Consider the following 22024-nt stretch of genomic DNA (forward strand, 5'->3'; position numbering starts at 1 on the left):
CCTTGCGCACAGAGCGCTCTATATCTATCTACCGCTCGCCGGTGTAGCCCGTGTAGCTCCAGTTTCAGCCCGTTTAGATTTTCGTTGTTCTGTTTTTTTTCAAATATCCAGTGCATGCATATTTACAGCAAATGCCATCATCTTAAAATGCTCATAACTAAATGTCCATGCATCCATATAAAACATGTTATATATGTAACTTGCTTAGAATTTCATCTAGTTCCATGATTTGGGACTTTCATCCATGTTAAAAATGTTTAAAATATTGTTTGCATTAATTTGCATAAATGCCATGTTAAAATGATTTATTTCATAACTAATTAACCGTAGCTCGAATTTAAATAAATTATATATGTAAATGGGGTAGGAAAATGCATAGATTAACATGTTGCACTTTATTTTCCTGTTTAAAAACAATAAAATATGGTTTTAGGCAGAACAGTACCAAATCTAAAAATATGCACATGAGGATTTTCCGGAATTGTTGTTTGTTGTTCCGGCCTCATTTAAATTTGCCTAGATAGGTAGTTTTCTTATGCCTCACATCTTGCCATGTTTAATAACATTTAATATTGTTGGGTACATAAACAAGAGCGAACTAAATAACTTGAATGTGGTGTTTCGTCAATATGCAACTCGTTGCATATTGAGCTCCACTTAATTTGTAGTGTTGTTTGTTGCACTTTGCCATGCCATGCTCATTAAATCGGACATGCATCATACTTGATTGTGCATCATGCCATGTTTATGTGATGATTGTTTACTATGTTGTTTGTTTCTTTCCGGTTTGCTTCTCTCGTTAGCTTCGGTTTCGTTCCGGAGTTGTGAGGATTCGTTCGACTACGTCCGTTTGTCTTCTTCATGGACTCGTTCTTCTTCCTTGCTGGATCTCAGGCAAGATGACCATACCCTCGAAATCACTTCTATCTTTGCTTGCTAGTTGTTCGTTCTATTGCTATGCTGCGCTACCTACCACTTGCTATATCATGCCTCCCATATTGCCATGTCAAGCCTCTAACACACCTTTCCTAGCAAACCGTTGTTTGGCAATGTTACCGCTTTTGGTCAGCCCCTCTTGTAGCGTTGCTAGTTGCAGGTGGAGATGAAGTTTGTTCCATGATGGAACATGGATATGTTGGGATATCACAATATCTCTTATTTAATTAATGCATCCATATACTTGGTAAAGGGTGGAAGGCTCGGCCTTATGCCTGGTGTTTTGTTACACTCTTGCCGCCCTAGTTTTCGTCATACCAGTGTTATGTTCCTTGATTTTGCGTTCCTTACGCGGTTGGGTGATTTATGGGACCCCCTTGACAGTTTGCTTTGAATAAAACTCCTCCAGCAAGCCCAACCTTGGTTTTAACTTTTGCCACCTAAGCCTTTTTCCCTTGGGTTCTGCAGACTCAAGGGACATCTTATTTTACCCCCCGGGCCAGTGCTCCTCGGAGTGTTGGTCCAAACTAGAGCCACTTGCAGCGCCACCTCGGGAAAACTTGAGGGCTGGTTTTAGTTGGACGTAGTGTTCATCCGGTGTGTCCTGAGAACGAGGTACGTGCGACTCCTATCGGGATTGTCGACACATTGGGTGGCTTTGCTGGTCTTGTTTTACCATTGTCGAAATGCCTTGTAAACCGGGATTCCGAGACTGATCGGGTCTTCCCGGGAGAAGGAATATCCTTCGTTGACCGTGAGAGCTTGTGATGGGCTAAGTTGGGACACCCCTGCAGGGTATAAACTTTCGAGAGCCGTGCCCGCGGTTATTTGGCAGATGGGAATTTGTTAATATCCAGTTGTAGAGAACTTGACACTTGACTAAATTAAAATACATCAACCGTGTGTGTAGCCGTGATGGTCTCTTTTCGGCGGAGTCCGGGAAGTGAACACGGTTTTTGGGTTATGTTTGACGTAAGTAGGAGTTCAGGATCACTTCTTGATCATTGCTAGCTTCACGACCGTTCCGTTGCTTCTCTTCTCACTCTTATTTGCGTATGTTAGCCACCATATATGCTTAGTCGCTGCTTCAACCTCACCACCTTACCCTTTCCTACCCATAAGCTTAAATAGTCTTGATCTCGCGGGTGTGAGATTGCTGAGTCCTCGTGACTCACCAGATACTTCCAAACAGTTGCTGGTGCCGAGGATACCAGTGCAAGTGACGCAACCGAGCTCAAGTGGGAGCTCGATGAAGATCTTGTTCGTTGTGTTGTTTCGTTTCTTGTTGATCAGTAGTGGAGCCCAGTTGGGACGATCGGGGATCTAGCATTTGGGGTTGTCTTCTTTTATTTTGGTTCCGTACGCCGACCTTGATTGTACTCTGATTAATGTATGATTTATTTATGTATTGTGTGAAGTGGCGATTGTAAGCCAACTCTTTATCCCATTCTTGTTCATTACATGGGATTGTGTGAAGATGACCCTTCTTGCGACAAAACCACAATGCGGTTATGCATCTAAGTCGTGCCTCGACACGTGGGAGATATAGCCGCATCGTGGGTGTTACAAGTTGGTAATCAGAGCCATCCCCGACTTAGGAGCCCCCTGGTTGATCGAATCGCTGGCGTTGTTGAGTCTAGAACAAAAATGTTTTGAGTCTTAGGATTATATATATCGGAGAGTAGGATTCTTTTTACTCCTCAGTCCCTTCATCGCTCTGGTGAGGTCCCCTGACGTAGAAGTTTTGACTCTCCTCTCAAATTTCACTAAATTTGTTTTAGGACCACGCGGGTATCTTGGAATCGTTCCGATGGTTTTGTGACGAGAACATTGTTCTTGGTGCCTCCTGACATTTAGGGGTTGTGGCAGTGTCCCGGGGAGTTGAGCTCCGAGGTGTTGTCGTCACAATTTTATCGTTGCAGTTCTGGAATACCTGAGTTTCGCCGACATCGAAAATCTCTTTTATGTAGTTGTTGGTGAGATCGCCTCGACGCCACCCAGTACTGGGGCGGGAGTTCGGGAGTATTGCCATAACTCGTATAATGGATGCTTTTCGAAGGTTGAGGTAAATGATTTTCGAAGGTTTCTTGGTTATGTGTTGAAGGATGGATACAGCTAGATCTAGGTATTGTTAGTTTGGGTGATATATTTCGTGTCCCCTATATCCCCAACACCAGATTGCATAACCAGAAAGTTTCGGGAGTTTATAAGTGGGAATTCAAGTATCTCATAGGATATCTTTCCAACACACACATGATACGATATGGGATCTATCATATGTTTTTTTCTGGCTTATTTCCTAAGCCAATCTTTTGTTTTGTTTTGGTTTGTGGTATTCGAGTTGCTTCGAAGTCAAGTGTTGATTCCATACCTTTCCTAAGCGTGTTCTCATACTTCTATGTGAATACCAATCCTTCTTGATCATTGAGGTTGTCATGTCAACTCTTTTCCAACCGGCGTGCTTTTCTTCAAGTGGGTCCAATCATTTCAACATTCGCAAGATCACCTCTCAGTTTCCCACGTTGTTCGTTTCATCCGTCCCCAAGTTGTCTTTGTTTTCCCCGCCCTCCCACCCTTTTTCTTCAGGGACTCATATTTCTTAATCAAGTATCATTTTATTGATGGGAAGTCTCTTCATTTTTCCGTCAATGTTCTTATCCGGTGATTCTCAGGAAGATGCTCACGAAGCTTCAAGTTCATCATCCTTCGTTGTTATTTCTTCTCCGGTGGATTCAATGCAAGCTTTCGGTGTTGATCATATTCATTTCCTTGTTTCAAATGCTTTCTCATGCCGATGCAGCTCGTAATCATTCAGCTCTCGCTATTCATTTGTTCCAGAGTGTTGAACATATCTCAGAAGATTCGTGCTTTCCATTCTCAATCCGTTCAAGGGATTTTGAGATTGTTATCTCATTCAGGCCATTTAATTCAACCGGCGCAATCTCTCTTTTAAATTGTTCAACGGTGTTTCTCTTGAGTGGGCCCTAACCCACAGGTCTTTTCCCAGGATCTTACCTAACTCTTCTAATTCTTTCCGGAGTTATTCTCAAATTCATTGCAAAGTTTGACGTAAGAATGAATTATCATCAGTCAAATGTCTTTCTCCAAGATCTTTCAAATTATTTTCATCGTTGGTTCAACCTTTCTAATTTTCATTCCGGAGTGCCTCAACAATTCATGGTGGTGTTTCTCATCGTCATTCTCGGATTTTGAAGACCGAAGAAGAGTTCCTCTTAAACCCTTACCCGTTCTACCAAAGATTCATGGTTCTATCGTCATGCCATCCTCTCGTAATTGTTTTCAATTGTGAGAATTCTTTTCACCCATCCGGAGCAATTCATGAGTCTTTTCAGTTTGATTCTCCGAAGGCCATCATTTCAGAAGATTTATTCGTTCTCAACATTCAGCTCTCGTTCTCCAAATCTTACCGGTGCATCATTCAAGTATTCTCTAATCAATTCATGATCTCTTCGTTTCACTTGTATCTAAATTCTGTCAAGTATCTTTATTCGTTTACTAATTCTTCCTGGTGTTTCTTTATCTTATCTTCGTTGATTTTCAATTCTTACGGTGGTTCGCTCATGATTTCTCTTCCGTTGTTATCATATCAATTCATTCGTTCTTTCCAAATCCTACCGGCGGATTGTTGAAGACTTTTCTCAAGTTTACGCTATATCTCTCTTAATCCTTTATACGAGAATAAGTAGTATGCCAAATCCGTTGCTTGTCATCAATCTAAATTGGTGAAGGATGAGCATAACGTAATTCGTATTATTGCTTCATCCAAGTGATTAATTCCTTCTTACAGAGTTCGTAGTGATATCAATTTCTCAATTATATGTGTTCATCTTCTTCCGGAGTTCCAAGTTTTCCGCATTATCTCATCGCGAAGCTCCATCTAAATCATCACAAGGCTTCACCTTGTGGTTTCAACTTCTCTTTTCTTTCTATCATCCTTTTGTTTACCGAAGTTCTTCATGGAGGTTCTACATGGTGGTTCATCAAATATTTCTTTCATTCTCGAAGTGTTCATCAAGATTCTTGTTGGAGGAGCTCAAGTATTCTTCTTCCTGCATTCCAAAGTGCAATCCCTTCTACCTTATCTTTGAGATGGTCTTATGTCATTCTTGACAATTTCCCTTCGTGTTTCATGATTCGCAAGTTGTCACGGATGAGACATGTAAACCCATCATTTTCTCTTCGTTCAGGAGATCCTTTGCAACCCATCAATCTCTTCATTGGAGTTATCTTGGGTTATATTTCACCAAAAGCTTTCCCTAAGGATTGTTGCTATTATGGTGCTTATAAATGACCCAAGTTCTTCATTTATCCTCCCAGTGAAATAAGTTTTTTTTCGTCTCCTTGTTGATATCAATCCAACCAATTGTTTCCGTTAGTGGCTGGTTGTCACCTCATAATTTTGAGATGTTCTCATAATCCCACAACAAGTTTATTCTTTTCATTGTTGGTTTTCCAACAACTTCGTTCTAACCTTCTTGGAAGGATGCTCTTTCAATTTTAATTGGCAGAGTTGTCATTCTTCTTCTTCGTTCTTTTCTTTCCAACCATCTCCATTCATTTGTTCCGGAGGCATTGTGATGTTGCTCTCTTTGACCCATCTTCTTGTTTTGTCAAGATCATGTTTTTTCCTTACTTATCCATTTAACCGGTGTGTTGTGTCATCTCTTCAATTTCTTTTCATCTTATCAAGTTTTCCTTCTCTTTTCTACCCGAGTGCTGTCCAAATTCTATCATTCTAATTCCTTGGCTATCTCATTATACCGAGGTGGTCATATTCTTATTGGTTCATTGAGCTCTTGTTCCATGCTTCAATCTACATGGTCCTCGTAATGTTCCTTGTTCCTCTTTGTTAACAGAGTGTTTGCAATCTCGTTCGCCTCCATTGTATTCTTTCTTTCGATTGTTCAACCTCTCAAGGTTCATGGTTTCACTTGTTTGTCAAAGAAGCAACTTTGTTTTACCTCTTCCTCTTTCCCTTCTCTCCGGTGCCATCCTTAGATCTCGAGACGAGATCTCTTGTAAGTGGAGGAGTATTGTGACGCCCCGAGACCGACGCTTCAGACGCCTTTCATGTTTTTTCGTTATCGTGGTGTGTATTCATTTGTTTGCTGTATTCATGCATGTTACATTGTTGTTTGCCTATGCATATGTCCCATGTATCATCACCTCTCCCTTCCTTCTTCCTCATGTTTTTGCAAGTGACATATTTCCCTCCTCCATTAATGTTCATTTATTTCCTGATGATCTTACTCCATGCCTTATACCTCTCTGTCAAATATCATCCATTTTGGAGTTGTTTTGGTTGGGTTCAAAAATGGCTCAAGTTTGAATCAATTTCAAACTTGAATTATTTTTCTGTCCTTAAAAATGCCCAAAGCAATTTATTCAAATTCTACACAAATTCGGGACTCCAGGGATATTCTCATATCTCTCCAAACCCTAGCCATATTCCTGTGCTTTTTGGTCTTTATTTTTCTGTCTGAAGAAAAATAAAAGAAAGAAGAAGCAATACCGCAGAAGCAGCCCACATGCCACTTACCTGTCTGATTTCAGCCCAATAAACCCATCAGAGCCGATCCCTCCTGTTCTTCTCCTACCTCCTGTACGGCAGGCCATCAGGAGGCTCCACGTCGGTGCTTCGGCTGATTTGACGGCCGGTAGCTCCCCTAGCCTCCTATAAAACTTCTCCAAACCCTACCCTAGCCTGTCCTCTCTCCATTTCCCCCCTCTCCCTGCCGCCGCCACCAGGTAGGTCGCCCACCATAGCCGTCGCCCTGGACGAGGAGAGCTTAAGCTCGTCCCCGGCCTGAACACCTCTGTCGTCTGCGTTGCTGCCACGGGGAGAGAACCCCGACTCTCTTCGTCGTCTTCCTCTCCCTCGCACGCGACCACGAGGACCCCGAAGGCTTCTTCCTCGTCGTATGCTTAACTGCTTCCTCTTCTTCACGGAACCGGCGGCGTCCCCGTCAGCGCACTCCTCCGTCCTCGATCAGCCTCGACCTCGTACGACTCCAGCAACACCCCCACGGTGAAGCTCTGCTCCTCCCCATCTCTCTCTCCGGTCCCGTTGTCCGCATGTCCGTCGATCCGCGCAACCCCGAGGCCTTCTGCCATGGCCAACCAGGGGAGCGAGTTCAAGCTCGTGCCTTGCCTCTTCCACACACGCATCTACACCCGCGCACTGCCACATGCCTCGCCCAGCGCTTGCATGCACAACACCGAGGCTTGGCCGCCATGACCGAAAGCCTTGAGCTCGTGCTGCACCAGCCGTTGCTCGCCGGCGATGCATCCGTGTATTCGCGGGAGAAGAAGACTAGGCCTTCTGATCATTCAAAACGAGCTGAGCTTCCCTTTGGCGCCAAACAAAGCAGCATCTCAGTGGTCTAGGCCACGCAATCCTACATGGGAGCCCCGAGATCGAACCTCCATGGCTGCGCATTCTTTTTCTTGCAATTTTGCACCTTCAGACTTTGATAGCTTCTTGCTGCTTCATCTACTGCCAAACCCATTCAGCATCATGTATCCATTCTAGTTCAACTGGTTAATCTCGCAGGCACACATGCAGGAGGTCTTTGGTTCGAGTCCCAGGCAGCCCAAAATTTGCCTCTTATTTATCTTTTGCACACCACACAGCGAGACACTTGGGCTTGGGCCGATTCTGCTGCTGCTGTTGCCTTGCGCACAGAGCGCTCTATATCTATCTACCGCTCACCGGTGTAGCCCGTGTAGCTCCAGTTTCAGCCCGTTTAGATTTTCGTTGTTCTGTTTTTTTTTTCAAATATCCAGTGCATGCATATTTACAGCAAATGCCATCATTTTAAAATGCTCATAACTAAATGTCCATGCATCCATATAAAACATGTTATATATGTAACTTGCTTAGAATTTCATCTAGTTCCATGATTTGCGACTTTCATCCATGTTAAAAATGTTTAAAATATTGTTTGCATTAATTTGCATAAATGCCATGTTAAAATGATTTATTTCATAACTAATTAACCGTAGCTCGAATTTAAATAAATTATATATGTAAATGGGGTAGGAAAATGCATAGATTAACATGTTGCACTTTATTTTCCTGTTTAAAAACAATAAAATATGGTTTTAGGCAGAACAGTACCAAATCTAAAAATATGCACATGAGGATTTTCCGGAATTGTTGTTTGTTGTTCCGGCCTCATTTAAATTTGCCTAGATAGGTAGTTTTCGTATGCCTCGCATCTTGCCATGTTTAATAACATTTAATATTGTTGGGTACATAAACAAGAGCGAACTAAATAACTTGAATGTGGTGTTTCGTCAATATGCAACTCGTTGCATATTGAGCTCCACTTAATTTGTAGTGTTGTTTGTTGCACTTTGCCATGCCATGCTCATTAAATCGGACATGCATCATACTTGATTGTGCATCATGCCATGTTTATGTGATGATTGTTTACTATGTTGTTTGTTTCTTTCCGGTTTGCTTCTCTCGTTAGCTTCGGTTTCGTTCCGGAGTTGTGAGGATTCGTTCCACTACATCCGTTTGTCTTCTTCATGGACTCGTTCTTCTTCCTTGCGGGATCTCCGGCAAGATGACCATACCCTCGAAATCACTTCTATCTTTGCTTGCTAGTTGTTTGTTCTATTGCTATGCTGCGCTACCTACCACTTGCTATATCATGCCTCCCATATTGCCATGTCAAGCCTCTAACACACCTTTCCTAGCAAACCGTTGTTTGGCTATGTTACCGCTTTTGATCAGCCCCTCTTATAGCGTTGCTAGTTGTAGGTGAAGATGAAGTTTGTTCCATGATGGAACATGGATATGTTGGGATATCACAATATATCTTATTTAATTAATGCATCCATATACTTGGTAAAGGGTGGAAGGCTCGGCCTTATGCCTGGTGTTTTGTTCCACTCTTGCCGCCCTAGTTTCCGTCATACCGGTGTTATGTTCCTTGATTTTGCGTTCCTTACGCGGTTGGGTGATTTATGGGACCCCCTTGACAGTTTGCTTTGAATAAAACTCCTCCAGCAAGGCCCAACCTTGGTTTTAACTTTTGCCACCTAAACCTTTTTCCCTTGGGTTCTGCAGACTCAAGGGTCATCTTATTTTACCCCCCGGGCCAGTGCTCCTCGGAGTGTTGGTCCAAACTAGAGCCACTTGCAGCGCCACCTCGGGGAAACTTGAGGGCTGGTTTTAATTGTACGTAGTGTTCAGCCGATGTGTCCTGAGAAGGAGGTACGTGCGACTCCTATCGGGATTGTCGACACATCGGGCGGCTTTGCTGGTCTTGTTTTACCATTGTCGAAATGTCTTGTAAACCAGGATTCCGAGACTTATCGGGTCTTCCCGGGAGAAGGAATATCCTTCGTTAACCGTGAGAGCTTGTGATGGGCTAAGTTGGGACACCCCTGCAGGGTATAAACTTTCGAGAGCCGTGCCCGTGGTTATGTGGCAGATGGGAACTTGTTAATATCCGGTTGTATAGAACTTGACACTTGACTAAATTAAAATACATCAACCGTGTGTGTAGCCGTGATGGTCTCTTTTCGGCGGAGTCCGGGAAGTGAACACGGTTTTTGGGTTATGTTTGACGTAAGTAGGAGTTCAGTATCACTTCTTGATCATTGCTAGCTTCACGACCGTTCCGTTGCTTCTCTTCTCGCTCTTATTTGCGTATGTTAGCCACCATATATGCTTAGTCGCTGCTGCAACCTCACCACCTTACCCTTTCCTACCCATAAGCTTAAATAGTCTTGATCTCGCGGGTGTGAGATTGCTGAGTCCTCGTGACTCACCAGATACTTCCAAACAGTTGCAGGTGTCGAGGATACCAGTGCAGGTGACGCAACCGAGCTCAAGTGGGAGCTCGATGAAGATCTTGTTCGTTGTGTTGTTTCGTTTCCTGTTGATCATTAGTGGAGCCCAGTTGGGACGATCGGGGATCTAGCATTTGGGGTTGTCTTCTTTTATTTTGGTTCCGTACTCGGACCTTGATTGTACTCTGATTAATGTATGATTTATTTATGTATTGTGTGAAGTGGCGATTGTAAGCCAACTCTTTATCCCATTCTTGTTCATTACATGGGCTTGTGTGAAGATGACCCTTCTTGCGACAAAACCACAATGCGGTTATGCCTCTAAGTCGCGCCTCGACACGTGGGAGATATAGCCGCATCGTGGGTGTTACACTTACAAATAGTTGTCAAAGAAAACCTTGCATGGTTTGTCCCGCTCCTGCTGCGCCGTCGTCCACCCCAGCTCAGCTGCTCCAACGACAGAAGGGTCCAGCACAGCAGGGATCCGGCCTCTACACTGTCTTTCGCCGCCTCAGATCTTCTTCCCTGCCGCTGGCAGCCATGAAAACTGCATTACCATCATCAACCGAGCAGATGACCTCAAGGACTACACGGGTCCGCAAGAGAGGTCGCACTCTTTCGTGTCTGCTTACGTTATGCATCACTTAATATTACATGCTACTTTATCGTCTGAGTCAGCTCCAAACTAATGGTCAAACTTGAGTTTTTAAATGGTTGTGGGGTACATATCGGGGCCACTATCAATAGTATCTATCTACTATCTGGTTAATCTCCGGTGTCTACTATGAGTTTCATGTTGGGTGGGAAACAAACAGTAAAGAAGTCATTATCTGTATTTTTTAACTGAAGCCATTATCTGCCTGCTATTATTGGTTTTGGGTCTATCCACAGGTTGCTACCATCACTCTGGATTTCTGCATGCACTCCTTACATAATCTCACTATGTTTTTTCCCTATGCATGATAGTTATTGTAAACAATGGAACTGAACATGTAGAGCAAAAGAGACGAGCCTTGCGTGGCAATAAAATTTCATGCAGACGTCGCTCCATTGTAGGCGCAAAGGCAGCCCCCCTCCACGCATTTCGGATTGTAATCGAGAGGAAGATATCTGTTCTGAGGGGGATTCAGAAGGAGAAGACAACTCCTATTTACCCCCTGAGGTCTTCGCTCTAACTTGGCATGGTGATGTTGGTTATATGATGCATATGGTGTCTTGCATTACTTACTTTATACATCAAATATGTCATCTTCTTAGTTTAGACATCCTGTGTGCGAATGCCATCTGTTTAGTTTATTCATCGTTTATGTGAATTATGCAACGCCATCTTGTTTAGACAGGCATCATATATGTGAATTTTGCAATGCCATCCTGCTTAGTCAGTCATCTTATATGTAAATTATATCAGGCCATCCTTTTTTTCCCGTTACATATTACATTTGTCAACAATGTTAGTACATTCAACTGCTCTTCGTGTGCATCAGCCATTTGACATGGTGATGGCAAATTCTGGAGTGAAAACAAGGTCTTCAGAGCAGACTATGCTATCTGACGAAGCGCATACCTCGCTGGTTACGGATAGCTCCTCAGAGGAGGATTCAGAGACAGATGACCAGTCCTATTCCCCCCCGAGGTGTATGCTCTAACTTGGCAGGGTTATGTTGCTCATATCGTGCGTATGGTGTCTCGCATTGCTATGTCATTTGATTAGTTTAGACATGCTTTGTGTGAATGCCACCTGTTTAGTGTCTAATTACCATATATGTGAATTATGCATTGCCATCTTGTTGCAAGACATTATATATGTGAATTATACAATGCTATCTTGTTGCAAAGGCATTATATATGTGAATTATGCAATGCCATACTGTTTAGCCAATCATCATGTATGTGAATTATATCATGCTATCATTTTTTTGTATTACGTGTTCCATTTGTCGACAACGTTTGTATATTCAACTACTCTTCCTGTGCATCAGCCATTTGAAGCGGTGATGGAAGTATCTGGAGTGAAAAGAAGGTATTCAGAGCAGAATGCTACCTGCTGAAGCAGACATCTTGCTGGTTACAGAGAGCTCCTCAGAGGAGGATTCAGAGACTGATGACTAGTCCTATTTCCCCCCTGAGGTCTATGCTCAAACTTGGCAGGGTTATATTACCCATGTCATGCATGTTGTCTTGCATTGCTTAGTTTTTACATCATATATGGATTGCCATCTGCTTACTTGCTTACTATATAAATCATATATTTGAATTATATCATGCCATCATGTTTACATAGTACATACACATCATCTATCTGAATTATGGCATGGCAACCCATTTAATAAAGACATCATATAGTTATATCATCTCATCCTGTTTAGTGTTTACAGTCATCATATTTTGAATTATGGCATTCTATCCGTGAATGTATGTGAATTATGGCATGCCAACCTATTTAATAAACACATTATATAGTTATGTCATGTCATCCTGTTTACATAGTCTCATATTTTGAACTATGTCTTTCCATCTTTTTTAGTTAGCCATCATAATGTGAAATTGTGTCATGCTATCCTGTTTAGTTAGCCATCATATATGTGAAATTGTGTCATGCTATCCTGTTTGGTTAGACAACATAAATATGAATTATTTCATGCCCTCTTTTTTTCCCCACTATCCATTGCACCTGTCTATCATACAATGTCTATACTTTCAATTACTTTTCTTGTTTATCAGCCATTTGAATTGGAGAGCGTGATGGCAGTATCTAAGGGAGTAACAACCCGGTCTTCAGAAAAGATAGTGCTACCAGTTGATGCAGATAGAACCACGGTTGTACTTGCCCAAGGACCAGATCCACCACACATAACCCAGACTCTCGCAGATTGTACCCCTACCCAGTTGGACAGAGAACCAGCTACACCCCTTCTAACCCCAACCCCGGCAGATAGTAACCCAGTTCTAGTTGACACAGCACCATCTCCACCACAGAGCACCCAAACACGAGCAGTTAGTAAGGGAACTGCAGTGCCCAAAGCACGAGGACCACCACTCCGAATCCCAACTCAACGCTTACAGGAGAAGAAGATTTTTTCTCAGGTCAGGTTCTGTAGCTATGGTTCATACTCCTTTGCTCTTGCATTACTGTATTTACTCATACCAACTATTTTCAAATTTGAAGGATGGAATTGAAACTCCAATGGCGCAACAGGTATGTTTTAAACCTGTTTCTTTAACTGGTTTTCTGTTGTAACCTGCTCTATATTGATTTCAGTTTCAATTGAATAAATAGTTGTGTTCTCATGTCATGCACATTACAAGTGTTGTTATTGCTCTATAGTTACCCACACTTATATTCTGTCTATTCTGCTTTGTCTTGAACAAATATTATTTGAACTGTGTCTCTATCTTGATTTGGCAACAAAAACTAGAATGATATAGACCATAAAGTGACCATGATACATAGATATATGTTTCTTTCATGCTGTTATCCTGTCCACTTTACTACTGAACTCATTTACCAAAATGAGTTTCATATACAACATGGTAAACATGTGATGTGTCTGCTTGTTTCTCTTTTAGAATGCGGAAAAAATATTGGAGAAAAATACCGCGTTATCCAATGGTAAAGGAAGTAATGCAGATAAGGTTCAAGATAGTGAGACATCCCTGTTGGTCTCCAAGAAAGCTGATAAAATCTATCTTGACGACAGTGAGGGAACCCAAAAGTCCTGTCTTGATGTAGTGTTCGAGTTACTGGCCACTACTGCTGGCACAAGCTCTTCGAACTCGCTGCCTGAATCAGTTCGTCTTCTTGAGTCTCAACTTCAAGTTGAAAGACATCGATCAAATGTGCTGCGACAGGAAGCTGAAGGACTGAGGAAGTCCCTGCAGAATTCAGATGCATATTTTCTGGTGCAACAGCAAGCGCCGGAGGATTTAAGCGCCAAACAAGAGAAAGTCAATAAGCTTGCTAAGCATCTTGCCAGCATTATGGGTACCCAGGATATTGTTTCTTGAGATCTTCTGAAGTGGTTTCAGTTCTGGATTTGTTTTTCTGCGGCGTTTATTTGCGTTGGTCGCCAACTTTGACAACTAGTGTATATGATATGCTGCTTTGTTCCCTATATTTGCACTGGTGGCGAACTTTGATGCCCAGTGTATGTAATATGTGTAATAGTCGTGATAGCCTAGCGTTAGTTGCTTTCTTATTTATTTCCTTGTTGTCTTTTTTATTTGTTTGCTTGTAGTCATTGCAGTTCTTTTTCCGCGGTTAGCTAGTGGCTGCAATAACCATTTACTGTAGTGACACTGGGCCTCCTACCGGCCGTAGAAATAGTAGGCCTTCTACGGGCCGTATAAACAATGGGCCTTCTATGAGCTGTAGAAACAATGGGCCTTCTGCGGGCCGTATCATCAATGGGCCTTATACGGGCCGTATGATCGATTGGCCAAACATGGGCCAAACAGACCGCATTATGGCCGTAAACGGGCTAGAGTTGGAATCGTCCGTTCATGGGCCGACCATAACGGGCGATCGTTAATAGGCCGTATTTGGTGATGCTATGAAAATGTCCCAACAAACTAACGGTCCACAAATGGGCCAACTGTAACGATGGGCTGAATTTGGCCCACAAGCACAAAATGACAGTAACGGGCCGTAAGTAACCGAATGCTGCAAATGAGCCCAAGAATAAATGGGCCCTCAGAAGGCCGAAAGTTAACTTGGGCTGGAAACGGCCCAACGGAATAACAGGCCGTTAATGGGTATAAAGTGATACACTGTTCATTACGGGCCAGTTTCAGCACGGGCCACTAATGGGCCAAGAGTTACAAAGGGCATCATATGGGCCAAAAGACGTCATGGGCTATACATGGGCCAAAAGTGAAAATGGGCTGGAATCATATTGGATGGCCCAGATGACGCTACTTGGCCTAATTCGGATAGGGAGTAACGGGCCATGGGTTAGCGGGCTGTAAATGGGCTATATGCGAACAGGCCGTTAACTGGCTTTCCATGGGCCGGCCCGCCAGCTTTTGACCAAGTCAAACGGGCCGGCCTTTTCACAGGAATGGGCCACTGTTGGGCCGTGCCATGTGTCGACGTATCATAGGCGCCTTTTGTCTAGTGAGTGGATGACATCTGTCCCAATGATGAGCCGACACGTGTTTCCTCTAGCCAATGATGATTTTACGTGTGGAAAATCCCCATTGGTCGGGGCTATTAATGGGTTATTGGATCCAAAACCCGACCTGATAGCTTAACGACGTTCCGTTACGGTGGATGCCACGTGTCGGTCACCCATGACGAAAGCACTTCTGTGACGCGTGATTTATCGTCATGGAAGTGGACACTTCCGTGATGATAATTTTGGTAATGTCATGGAACACTTCTACGACAGCACAGGTATGACTATCTTGATTCTGTCATAAATTTGTCATGGATGTACATGCATAACAAAAAACACGACCTACTGTGACAAACACGTATCATCACGGAAGTGTATTTTTTTGTAGTGTATGTAGTAGTCACGTGCTGGAATCTTTAGAATAATAAAACATTAAGGCCACAAGGCGATGCAATGCTGGTTACAGGAGGCAAGAAGAGATGCATCCATCGACGACGTCCACCTCCTCGACTCAAGGCGCCGGCCCACCGAACGGCGCCTAAGTAGCAGCGGCCTTCGTGGCCAGGTCGACGTGCTTCTGAACAATGGCGTCCAAAGATTCCAGCCGCTGGAAGAAGGCCAATGTCTTTCTGTCCTTGTTTGCCTTGTAGTGGCCTATGTAGACGATTTCCTCGTAGACGTGGATGTGCAGGTCGACGGTTTCTTGCATGGCGAGGCGCTGCGCGGCGAGCGCGGCCTCGAGGTCCACATTCTTCGTCGCGACCTCCGGCACCTGCAGGGCCACCAGGGCTTGAAAGAGTTCGTCACCATGGAGGCCGATGAGGGTGGCAGGCAATGAGGAGCCTAGGCGCGCGGGATGGAGCAGTACAGCAAGGTCGTCCGCGCGCTTCTTGACAGCGGTGAACTTGCGGATGGAGTTGACCATCATGTCGTCCATGCGAGAGGCGAAGCCGGCGTCGGCGAGGGCTACGATGCCTGCGGTCGCCAGCACCGTCTGGAAACGCTGCGCGGTGCGGGGCCGCAGGCCGGCGCCTTGGATGATTTGGCACAGCCGACTGCCGCTCGCGTCCATCGCCTCCATAGGTGCTTGTGGCTTCTGGTCACTTGGTCTTGGATTGGAGTGTGCAGTGTTGCGTAGAGACTTGGGAGTAGATGGATTGGAGTGGTGGGGTGCCTTTATTATATGAGAGTCCAAACTCTGTTGCATTCACATCGTGCTGGCTCTATTCTGCTTCTCCAATTAATTCCCTCTGCATGTAATTGAGGATGCATCATTGACTGTGCAACGTCTCAGGAACCGCTACCCTCTCCCTCCTTGGCATTCAAGCACCTATGGACCCGTCGACGACGAGGTGCCTATGGTGACTTCGTAAATTTCAAGATGATAGTGCCGTGCGTGTGTGCGTTCATAGGGGTGAGTGTATGCACGTGTATATGAGCGCTTGCGTCTGTACTATGTAAAAAAACCGTAAATGTGTGTCAAAAAGAGACTAGTCAGTATACTCAATATTGTGCACCTCGGAGAGGAAAACGATAGAACTAGTACGTATTTATTTATGGTGCAGATTCACTCATGGGCTCACAGGGCTATACTAGCAAGTAGTTGTACGTACTAGTACAATTGTGGGCTCACATAGCAATTTTGTCTCATGCAAGAGCCTGGCTATATGTGTGCTCAAATGTTCGCAACTGCAACGTTCGGTTTGTGCTTGGCTCTTCGCCTCTTTGAGAAGACGAACAATGATGTTACTACTACTGCTTCTACAGTGTCGAATCCACTGCTGCATGTCCGTCCACCACGAACGGGACGGATAGCTTGTTGTAGAAGTACTACTAAGCAAAAGCCTGTCCTCGTTTGCGAGCAACCGCGCGCATGGGTGAGGGAGAAGGCGTGTAGTAAAATCAAGCTTCTCCTCGTTGTACGAGTTGACGCGACACATCATAGCACTGGCCCCACATGCTTGCCTTTAAACTTGGCTGAAAGACCCACAGTGTACAATATATTTGCTGCAACCTCTAACATTTACCCATCACAAATTAAAATATATGTGGCCGTATGCATCGTTCTGATGCAGAGGCCGGGGAGTCCCCCCTTTTTGAAAAAAACAAATTAAAATATATATTCCTGTCTTGACCAGATGAGCGTGCAAATTACAATCACCTGGGTGTCAGGTAGGGCCAGAAGACTATTTTAATTTTTTTTTAAAAACTTCGAGACGGCCACATAGCATGGAGCCGACCCCAACGATTTTAAGCTTACAGGCACGGTACACGCCATCCTAGACTACTCTACACATGAAACTACCACACGAGCGCGTCCGGGCTGCGTTTGGCTCTTCGCCTTTGGGAAGTCGAACAATGATGGAGTACTACTGCACTGGAGGAGTACTACAGTACGCTTCTGGCCATCTGACACTGATTGAACTGCTGCATGTCCACCGCGTGCGGGAGGGAGAGCGTGTAGCGAAAGCTTCTCCTAGTCTTGCCAGCCACCACGCTCATGGGCGAGAGAGGGACGCTCCTGCCTTTGCGTGTATGACAGGTGGGCCTGGCAAGTGTGTGGCCAACCTGTCATACAGCCAAAGGCAGGTGCAATTAAGTCCGTGAGGGAGAGGATAATCAAACTTCTCGTTGATGTACGAGTTGACGCGACACATCAAAGCACTGCACTCGATATATTTCAATAATTTGCGTTTACCAATGCATTAATTACAACGCATGCATGCATGCCGTGACTCTCCTTTTGATACTTGCATGTGTTGATTTAATGCACGTTGAAGTAGTATAAAATATGTGACGGTAAAGCTTTGTAATACCCCGGCCCAAGTCGAGAGATGGTTGTGCATGAGGAGGGCGAGATCATGCAGACCGAACAGGACCCGATGATGGAGCTCTCTAAGGTCTCGATGGACCTCACCGTGCTCCACTGCCCCTTGTGCCTCCACCCCTTGACGCCTCCAGTGTATGAGGTTCGAATACACCTCGTCCGTTCGGCTGATTGAGCAAGGTGCAGGTTTCTTGATTGATGTGCTGTTCGATTGATTTCTGCAGTGCAAGGGAGGGCACCTGGCCTGCGCAGACTGCCGCGTCGAGCGCCCCGGGAACCAGTGGCAGTGCCAGAAGTGCCAGCGCGGCGGTGGCTTCGACGTGCGGAACACGGCGGTGGACTCCGTCCTTTCGTCGGTGAGGGTGGAGTGCCCGCACGAAGGCTGTGGGCTCTACGTCACTTACCACAAGCTCACCGATCACCAGAGCGTGTGTCCGCTCACACCCTGCAAATGCCCCATGCCCGTCTGCGGCTACGAAGGCCCGCCGCCGGCGCTCTACCACCACATCAGCACCGCGCATCCCATGCCTGTGCACAGGATCCAGTACGGCAAGGTGCTCCAGCTGCAAGTGCCACTGTCGGAGCCACGGCTCTTGCTGTTCGCGGAGGAGGACCGCCGCGCGTTTTTCTTGGTCGGCGGCGTGCTCGACATCGGCGCGCCTATCACCGTGTCGGTCGTCTGCATCAGAGCGGGGGCGTCCCCACTGCCGCACTACATGGCCAAGCTGTGGGCAAACGGCCCGCCGGTTGAGCCCAAAGGCACGACCGACGCCGTCAAGGTGGAAATGGAGGTGACAAGCAGCAAGGATCCCGGCGACGTCGATGTGCAGGAGCTGACCTTCTTGACAGTTCTGCCCAAGCTGCTGGCCGGGGCTAAGCTTGTGGCCCTCCACATTCAGATTGACAAGCTCACGTCCTAAATGTTTCTACAGTGCCTTCTGTTTATCTTAGTAATATGCTAATATAGGGATTACCTTGGTCTACTTTAGCTTAAGAAATGGTGAGTTTTGGTGGCGATGCAACAATTACTTCGACATCAGATCAGTAATTTCCAACAGTCGAACGAATATTTTGTGTCTGTTGGATATAAAGTTCCTTTGGGTAAGAAGTACTACTTGTCATCAAAATGGATAAAAGGAGATGTATGTAGACGTATTTTAGTTCCAGATACGTCCCTTTTTATCCATTTTGATGACAAGCACTCCCTCCATTCCACAATAGATGCCTTCCATTTGTCAAAATATAGATGTATCTAGACATGTTTTAGTATATAGGTACATCCATGATAGAGCCAATCGGATGGTTGAGAACACTACAATTCGTAGCTACAGATGCGTGTGTGACTCCCAGATGCAGAGGCCGGGGGTCATCATCCTCCTTTTCGAGAAAAAACAGACGCATGTGTGAGAGGACGAGTGCGTGCATGCACCTCTTCTCTTCCTGTATAACGTACTACTAAACTCAGAGTACAAGTTTTTGTCGATGGCACGATGGTGCGTGCGAGAAGTCCCGAGAGATAGGTTTAATGCGTCCGAAAAAAGACTAGCCTAGAGCTCGCCACGCGGCTATTCCTCTCGAACGCCCCATTAACCGTAAGATATGTATACGACGGTGCCAGTTATTGCACGTACACAGCAGTACTCCCTCCTTTCCGGTTTAGAGGGCTTAATTCAAAAATCTCACCAATCAAGATGGTGAGTGGTGGAATATTTTTTGTAGTTTGCAAAAGCACCTAATTAATGCTCTTGTTTTTCTCAAAAAATTATGTTTATCAATGCATTAATTGCAATGCATGCATGCATAAAGTACATGCATTGGTCAATTTTCTCTTAATACTTGCATGCAATGATTTAATGCACCTTGGAATCTGAACATGTGTTGGGGAACAACCAAATTGAGCCTTATAAAATGGAAAAACTAAAATTTTGAGATAAGCCCTATAAAACCGGAAAGGAGGGAGTAGAAAAAGAAGTACTCCATCCGGGAATAATGCCGCACTTCGAAACTAGAACCGTTAATAAATTTTGAGCTTGCGTCTCGTCACATTCCAAATTACTCCACGCTATATTGAATTGCAAACCTGTTCACACCGATCACAACCTAAACGGTTTCCCACTTAGGAGCGTATTAGTACCACGCTATATTGAATTGCAAACCTGTTCACACCGATCACAACCTAAACGGTTTCCCACTTAGGAGCGTATTAGTACTCGGTTATAAATACTAGTATGCCAAGATGACTGCACATTCCTCCTCAACTCCTCATCCACAAAAACAAACAAGTCATTCAGCTTCCTTCCCTTACGTCTGCCATGGCCAGCGTGAGTTCTGGGTCGAGAGATTGCCACCAGGGAGAGGCGAGCATGGAAGCGGAAGCACGAGAGATGTCCCGCCTCGCTGCGAGAGCAGCCGACATGTCCCGCCGCGCGGAAGTAGCAGCACAGAGGTCCCGCCGCGCCGCTGAAGCAGCACGGAGGTCCCGCCGCGCCGTCAATGCAGCAGACTAGTTCGGCCGTGCCGCGGAAGCAGCAGAGATGTCCCGTCGTGCCACGAATGCAGCAGATATGTCTCGCCGCGCCGCGGCGGCCTGGGAAAATTTCTCGCGGGCAGGCGACGACTGTTACAGGCGCATGCATGCGATAGTCCATAGCCAGATGGATCAGATCTCCGGCTAGGCGAGGTTGCAGGATGACATGAAAGCCTTGTTTGAACAGGCTACCGGCGTCATCCGGCAACTGAGGGAGGGCAATGAGAGGCTCCAGGCCTAGCGCGACCTGCTGAGGGAGAAGATCGTCCGAAGTGCAGACCAGCAGGAGGAGACCAGTGCCTTGTTGAAGAGGACCGGCGTCATCGTCAAGAAACTTATGGACGGCAATGACATGCTCCGCAACGAGCGCCAAAGGCTGGTGGAGGAATCCGTGGATGTTCTCAAGCAGCGTCTTGAGGACACGAAAGAGCTCATCGCCGCTCGCTGCGGAGACTAGTTCCCGCGGCCTGCAGCAACGCATCAAGAAAGTAGAGATCAGCGAGCCAGATCCTTGTCTTCCTTCTTCTTTTGCCTTTGTGTATTTCGGGCGTAGGCGCATGTGGCTTTTTTAATTATCTTTCTAATTATGTAAGACAATTAATCGTCCTTATCTTTCTGTGGAAGATCAATGTTGCGAGGCTGGAATGAAGAAAACTCTTGCTGTGGCGACCCTGGCGTTGCTGTTCTTCTAGTTGCTACTGGGCTTCCTTCAGTTTCCTGGTTTCTTTTGATGTAATAATCGGGTTAGGATGTGGATTGTGTCGTCGGTTGTGAAATGTTGGGTTCTAGCGCGGATGTTTGGCCTTTGTTGGCCTCTTGGGATGTTGCGATTTCAATCTGGTAGCTTTCAGTCCTTCGTGTTAGGCTGGAGTTGTGCTGAACTTCTTGTGAATTGTGGTGGTTTTCAGTAATGAAATCGGAAGGGGCAAGCCCTTCTTTGATAAAAAAAAATTAATCGTCCTTATATATTCATCAGTCTTGCTATAAGTCGCAGTAGATGCTATATAGGTCCGTCGGATCTTACATCAAGATCCGTGCTTTCAGATTTTGTTTTTTCTCTCTTAAATCTCAGTCGAGTGAGACATAGCCACGCCATTAAACAGAGGCTCGGGCGCCATTAATGGAGACCTTGGGAGAGAGGTGGACGGCAGATGGAGGTCAAAGGGCTCTCCTCCCGATAAGCACGCGCAGGGGTCTGATCGCACGCCTCTCATACTCAAATAGCTACCCTGCATGGCGCCTCCTAGCTAATAAAAAATGGGGACGCGTGGCGGCACGTAAATGGTACTAGTAAGTAGAACGCCCACGGTTTCAATAATACTTGTGTTTTCGATGTTGATTGTTAATGTGTGCGCCTTCGCAAATCGGACTACAAATTTACCACAACATGTTGGTGCCATGTCATGGCACCAAGCCAAGTTTCATTATTTTCATGCGTGTTTTGGATTTACAGGAATTAAAAAATTAAGTTTCTCAATGTTTCCAACCCAGCCACGACGCCCAGAATTTTGAATTTCATTCCCATTTCTTGCATGGAACCTAGAAATTTACCCGAGGACACACATGTGATTTTTCAACCAACTTTGGTGCACTGGAACATGTGCTTGTATTTCAAATTTGAATTATGCACACAAAGGTGACACGTTCCCTCCCAGAACCACGAGCCTTCTTGAGAGAAGCTCCGATTTGCAAGAAGCTTATACCAAAATCTGTTCCTATTCGGCCAATTTTTTTACCACAACATGGTAGTACCATGACATGACGTCCATGCCAAGTTTCATGATTTTCAGA

This window comes from Aegilops tauschii, chromosome 5, assembly GCF_002575655.3.
Source record: "Aegilops tauschii subsp. strangulata cultivar AL8/78 chromosome 5, Aet v6.0, whole genome shotgun sequence".
Lineage (NCBI taxonomy): Eukaryota > Viridiplantae > Streptophyta > Magnoliopsida > Poales > Poaceae > Aegilops > Aegilops tauschii.